Here is a 6,176-nt window from a genome sequence, read left to right as displayed (position 1 = left end):
CCTCTCTTTGCATATTATAAATTGATGTGAGCAGTTTCTAAGTTTCTGCCCAAAGGACATAGACACAGTCTGAACAGTGAGAGGCTGCATGTGCAAACAATAGTGTGGAGGGGTGTGTGGTCACTCATGTTTTGTTGACTTAGCATTGGGTAAAGATGACAGAAAGGAAAACAGAGGAGGACAGACGGGAGGAAGGACAGTGAGAAAAAGTGCTCACTGTGAAAAAATGGGAAGGAACACAGAGAGCAGTGGAGTCATGTGCAGGAGAGGTGTGGAGACGTGTGGAGCCTGTGTGACATAAATTAGCACTCCAGAATGGATGGAGACAACTGACAGACGAACGAGAGTCACTTAGGGAAAAGAGAGATGAATATGAGAGAACGGGGCATCATTTCGATGTTACCACAAAGCCATTAAAGTGGGTGTGGGACTTAACAAATTATACATAATCCAGTCTGTCCATGCACCCTGGTTGGGTATATATATATATATATAGATGTGTTGTAGCTGCTCCAGGAGTCAACTTTACTCTCATTCCCTAGTTGAAAAAGTAAACTAGTGCGTATAATTGCTGCTGACAAATTGACACTGTTGTTTTCTACCCCCTTAACCCTCTCTGGCTCTCTATTTCCCTTCCATCTGCCCAACATTTTGAATCAGACAGTGTCTGAAAATCTGTGAGATGGATCAGCGAGTCACTCTTATTTCATCAAACTGTGGCAATAAATGCTTTTTGCTAAAATCCATTTTTTTTATTGTTTATTTAGATGCAGTTATCCCTATTGACTTGTCTTTTTTATCAAAGACAGTGGAGATTCTCCCTTTCTTCAACACTGAAGGTGGGATGTATCTAATCTTCAGCAATGTAAAATGCTGCTTTTCCTTATTCTCTGAATATTTTTTTGGTTTTCAACTGGCTTTAATAGCGCAAAGAGGACGATTTTATGGCGCCATCTCAAGCTCTAGAAAATTTGGACTGGGATTTTACAAAGATTTCTATACTGTTTTAACCAAAGATTAACTAATCAATGATGGATTATTTAATTTTTACATTGATCAGTTTGAACTACAAATATGATATGACACTGACACTGGAGGCTTTCACTCCAGTGTCAGTTCTGCTCAGAAACCAAAAAACAAATAGCCCAGTGGTAGCACCGGTTTCATTCTTCTATCCAGTAGGGGTGCGATTCACTTGCAAGCTGGTTGCAACACTTCATTTCCATTTGCTTCATTGTTATTGTGAGTTTACAGCCCACACATTGATGACAGCGCCATGATTCCATTTGAAGTCTTGGTGGGAGCAAAGATTTTAGTGAACAAAACCAGCTATTTTAGGTCAAAATGGCCGAAACGTCCACTCAGCTGCTGGCTGAATAGATCAAAATTCAGGGAATTTTAAAGAAAGCTAATTCTGTTTATACAGGCAACACCTCCACAGTGTACTGAAATCCATGCTGGTACTTCCTGCATAATCTTGCTGTCCAAAACCGTGATAAACAGAATACACTGAAAATAAACCCACAATGAGGCTCTCGGTCCTACTGGGGTCAGAATAATGAAATAATGGCCAGTTGCAGCTTTGCTGCACACGCCCACGTGCCACTATACAGTCCATATATGAAAACAGGGTGATCTATGAAAGGGACTGTCAATGTGAGACAAGGTCAGCCACAGAGGGAGGAAATTCTTGACACTAATCTCACTTGTGATGCATTGACCACTCACAAAGATGGCTGCCTCTCACTGTCTTCTTCACCCCTTTCCTAACGCTCACACACACATGCTAACAAAGCAAGTTCACTGACATGAAGCTGCCTTGCAACACACAGCACAGATGACTTCTACCATGTTCCTGTCAGAAAGTCTCTTGTTTGCTTATCTGGGGTGATATTGCTACAGTGCATTCAGATGCAGCAGATCCCACTTATTACTATCTTGGGGACCCACACACACATAAGTCTTGTAATCAGCGTCTTTCATGTACCTGTCACTATTTGTGTATCAGCTTCTGGCTGCTATGTAGGTTGCACCTCAAGGATAATGAATAACAGCTTCAATACTGTCTCATTCAGGCAGTTTAAAGACGTTCTGCTTGATGAATGGATTTCAAGTCTTTAAAAGAGTAGTGTTAAGAAACACCAGCTCAGACTAGAATTTCTACTCTAAAAGAGGCAGTTTCCATTGTCATTTCTGCTTTTTGTCTTCAGTCTGTGCTTTAACTACCATTTATGTTTTACTATATGAGGTAATTAGAGCCACATGTTACATGTGACCTCAAGGAGCCTCCATATTAGTTTGAGGGGGAATGTGTGTGTGTGTGTTGTGAAAAAAAGAAAGAAAGAGTAACGGGAAGCTGGACAGCCTTAGTTTTCATGTATGAGGAGAGACAGAAGATGTGAAAAAAGGAAGAAGAAGGGACTGAAAAGAGGTGGGAGAGAAAATGGGAGGGTATTACTGTAAGGTTTGCTTTTGAGGATGAAATGGGCGTAAGAGGTGGGTCAGAACAAGGGAGATATATATTTTTTGTTAAGAAAAGAAGCAGTCTTTGGTAAGGGGTTCTCTAAAGGTTGAGTTTGTGTGATTAGCTTTGTTTTTGCCAGCAGTAGACAGAGTTAACACGATCTGTTGATGTACTTGGCTACAACTTCTCGATTATATTCCCAGTCGAGATATTTTTTTGTATGTTTTATGTTTGCGTGTAAGTGACACAGAGTCTCTGTTCATGACATGTCTGCATGTGGTTATGCACCGCAGCTACACAAGGCAGAACCCTGCATACAAGGAGTTCCCAACTGTCTTCTATTATTTACAGCTCTCTTTTCTCCTCTCCTGCAATTACCCCACATTCTCTCGTACTCCAGCCTTCATCATCTAGACCACCAGCACCAACAACGCTGTGCTATTTACCCTTAGAGATACCCCTCTGCCCAGACTGTTCCTCATGTTTTGACTCTCCTTAAGAAGCCTTCCAGTCTGTTTTAGAGTCATGTCAGAATCACTGGCTTTCCACTTCACAGCCCCTCCAGTCTTTTGTTTTACGTTTCAGGGTGATGTTGATTTGCTTGCTGTCTGAGAACGTGGGGAATCTAAGGTGTTTCAGTCTGTCGCCGTGTTCAGCAACGTAATGTGTGTTAGCCTGACACCTGCAGGAGGGACCAGGACACTGCGGTTTAACACATGGCTTTAGGTGGAAGCCAGTTTGGCAGCCAAGAAATTTTATCTTCACAGATGAATGCTGAATGTGTTTGATAATAGGCTGTCATTGTTGTGTGGGTTCTCGTCCAGCTCAGGGTACAGCTGAAATATCTGATCTGCAACATTTTTGTGCATGATTAGTTTAGTATCTCCACTGCAGGCAGCATTCTATGTTAAAATACCTCAACATCCTTTGTGAACTTGCTCTCACCCGGCTGAAGCTACATGAATCTTGATTTACTCTGCCCTAACAAATATAAAGAAAAAATAAAAGAGGAGATAAACTAAACAAAAATGGATAAAATCAAATGGAAAACATCATAATAATCACATAGGAAAATAATGAAAAAAAACATAGTATTCATAATATATAAAAATACATTTTCTCTTATCTCTGTCACAATTATTACACCATCACCTGATCACAGTTTCTATTGGTTGTTTCCTTTCATCTGTATAAAAACAGCTGGATGAAATTTCAAAGTGGTTGCCACAACTTTTCAACTCAAGTTGTGAAACAAGTTAAAGATTAATCAACTGCATTTAATCGAATACCTATAAATATGATGGATTTAGTTTCAAAGCCAAACAACACAACAACGCAGCAGGCACATTTTTGGTTTTCAGCCAAATGAAAAAGAACCCAGTGTCCCTGCTGGTAATGAGGAGGCTAATTTTATTACTTTACGTGAAGCTCCATAACTCGTGTCTTATTTTGTCTTGGACAATAAAAAAGCCATGTAGCTTCCTTATTAACTTATTAACGTTGGCGTATTTTGTGTCAGTAATCTCAAACTGCAAACTCACAAGTAAGTAAAGTTGTTTTATGAAGTCGGTGGAGCAGACCCTGGTCTGGGACCTGAGCTGACAAAAGTCTAAAAAACATTCTATTCTTTATCTAACATCAATTTTCTTTGGTGAGAGCAAAACGTTTGCTCCGCATTGAAATGGCTTCCAGCTTTTTTTCTCTCCGGAGAAAATGAATGCATCAAGAGAAAGAACGAGAGAGAGAGAGAGAGAGAGAGAGAGAGAGAGAGAGAGAAAGAGAGAAAAACTATGCATCTGCATTTCTGAAATGATCGTGATATTAACTATAAGGAGTGAGTCATTACGAGTTGGTGCTGATTCATATGCAGTGGGCGGCTTGAGTGGGAAGTAGGACTGGAAATAAAAGTGCAGCATAAGACAAACTGAGAAAGGAAGGAACTGAAGGAGAAAAGTGATGAAAGAAACGTAGCATTACAGAAGAGAAATTTGGCATGTTAGTGAGAAAGGGGGGAAGGAACTGCTCATGCCAAGGTCTGGCTGCATTCCAGGCTGTCCAGCCTTACTCTGCCTTACCTTTGCTGAACACCAGGAGTGTCTCCTCCCTGCCTTATCGAACTTCAGTCACCCTGGCACCACAGAATGACGTAATGTTTGCAGCTGGATAAGCAAGGGGCAGATGAGTGTTGCACATGTGTGCTTACGCCCGTCATCTGTCAAATAGATAACAACCTGGCGAAGTGGAAGAAATCCAGAACAACAAACAAACACAGACCTCTCCTTCAATGTCAGCGTCACCGACCTGCCAGACTGCAGCCGGGATAGGGGCCGCCCATTCTTTTCCCGGCAACTCACCGGAGTTGCTGAGGAAAGCTCAGAGTGGAAATTCAACTCATTTTTGTCCCACTGGAAACGGGGAGAGACTGGAAACATTCCTTTGTGAGACAATAGGCTATCAAAGACCCCGACGACCACTCCCTGTAGTTCACAACCTTGCAGCTGGTTGCACAACAGTGTCTGCAGAGGCCTGCATGTGTCAGAACTGGACAAACCTCACCTGTGGTTTCACAACCTGAGAGAAGTGAAGCCATGTCTCAACCTGACCACCATGGTGTGATCTGAGAGCCGGTTACAGTGATATGAAAGTCTGAGTCAGACGATCCATAACAAGACTTGATCACTAATTCGGTCTGAACTGGAAACATGTTTCCGTCAGTGTTTTTTTTTTTTATCTTCACACTCTGCCTTCAACAAAGACAAAACATTTCAGAAGCTGTTCCCACTGGGTTGAGATAACTGTTGCCGTTTCCACAGCTATTTCTCTTGCTTTCTCTTGCCAGAACAGCGCAGACAGGCCTCCAAATTAGGATTGTTTTATTTCACTGATTTGCAGGCTACGAAAGCAAGAGATAAGCTGAGGTTAGATTTACAAAAGTGAGAAAGTAATGAAAAGCCCTATCTTGAAATGGCTTGTTATGTCTGACCAGCACACTGGACAGATGTGATGTCATCATCACTTGAAGCGAAGAAAAGAAGCATCAAAGAAGAATCAAATTATTACCGTGGTTGGTGTTTTTTGGTTGCTAATTTTGTCGTTATTTTCACACCTAGCAAGCAGAACGAATGATGAGTAAAGTTACACGAACTATATCACAAGGTTGAGCTCTTGGGGATCTGGATTAAGACGCTTTTGCTGTCCTTATCATGCGCATGTTACAGAAATTAAAAGGTTGAAGGCTGTACAATTTTCGGTTTAATGTTGAAATAAAAGACTCGATCATCGCCTCATAGTGCTGAACGAGCAGTAACTATAACCTGAAAAACTCAGAAGTGTTGGCCACATGAGCTGCTGAGAGTGTGGGCTGTGTGGGTTTCACATGAAATGACGTATGGTTGAGTTACAGGATGGGAGGTGTCATGTTAACACCTCAGTGGCGATTACATCCGTTTTTCATGGGGATGAAATGTAGTTATAACCAGCTGTCTTTATTGCTCACAGCGAAAGAGAGTTAACTTCCCTGGTGATAAGCAAACAACGATGTGGCAACCCACTTGGCAACAGAAATAACAATCTGATCCTCAGCTGCGGTATAATCTTATAAACCTCCTGAAAGCAAATAAAAGCACAAACACTTTTCACAGTCCAGCCCTGGTGGAATATGCTTTCTTCAGCCACTGTACCTCATTTTGTTTAAACCCCTGACCACTTTCTG

The sequence above is a fragment of the Leuresthes tenuis genome, unplaced genomic scaffold (genome assembly GCF_036924035.1).
Source record: "Leuresthes tenuis unplaced genomic scaffold, fLeuTen1.0.hap1 SCAF_10, whole genome shotgun sequence".
In the NCBI taxonomy this organism is placed as follows: Eukaryota; Metazoa; Chordata; class Actinopteri; order Atheriniformes; family Atherinopsidae; genus Leuresthes; species Leuresthes tenuis.
The sequence above is the reverse complement of the archived record's forward strand: the minus strand, read 5'-3'. Positions refer to the sequence as shown.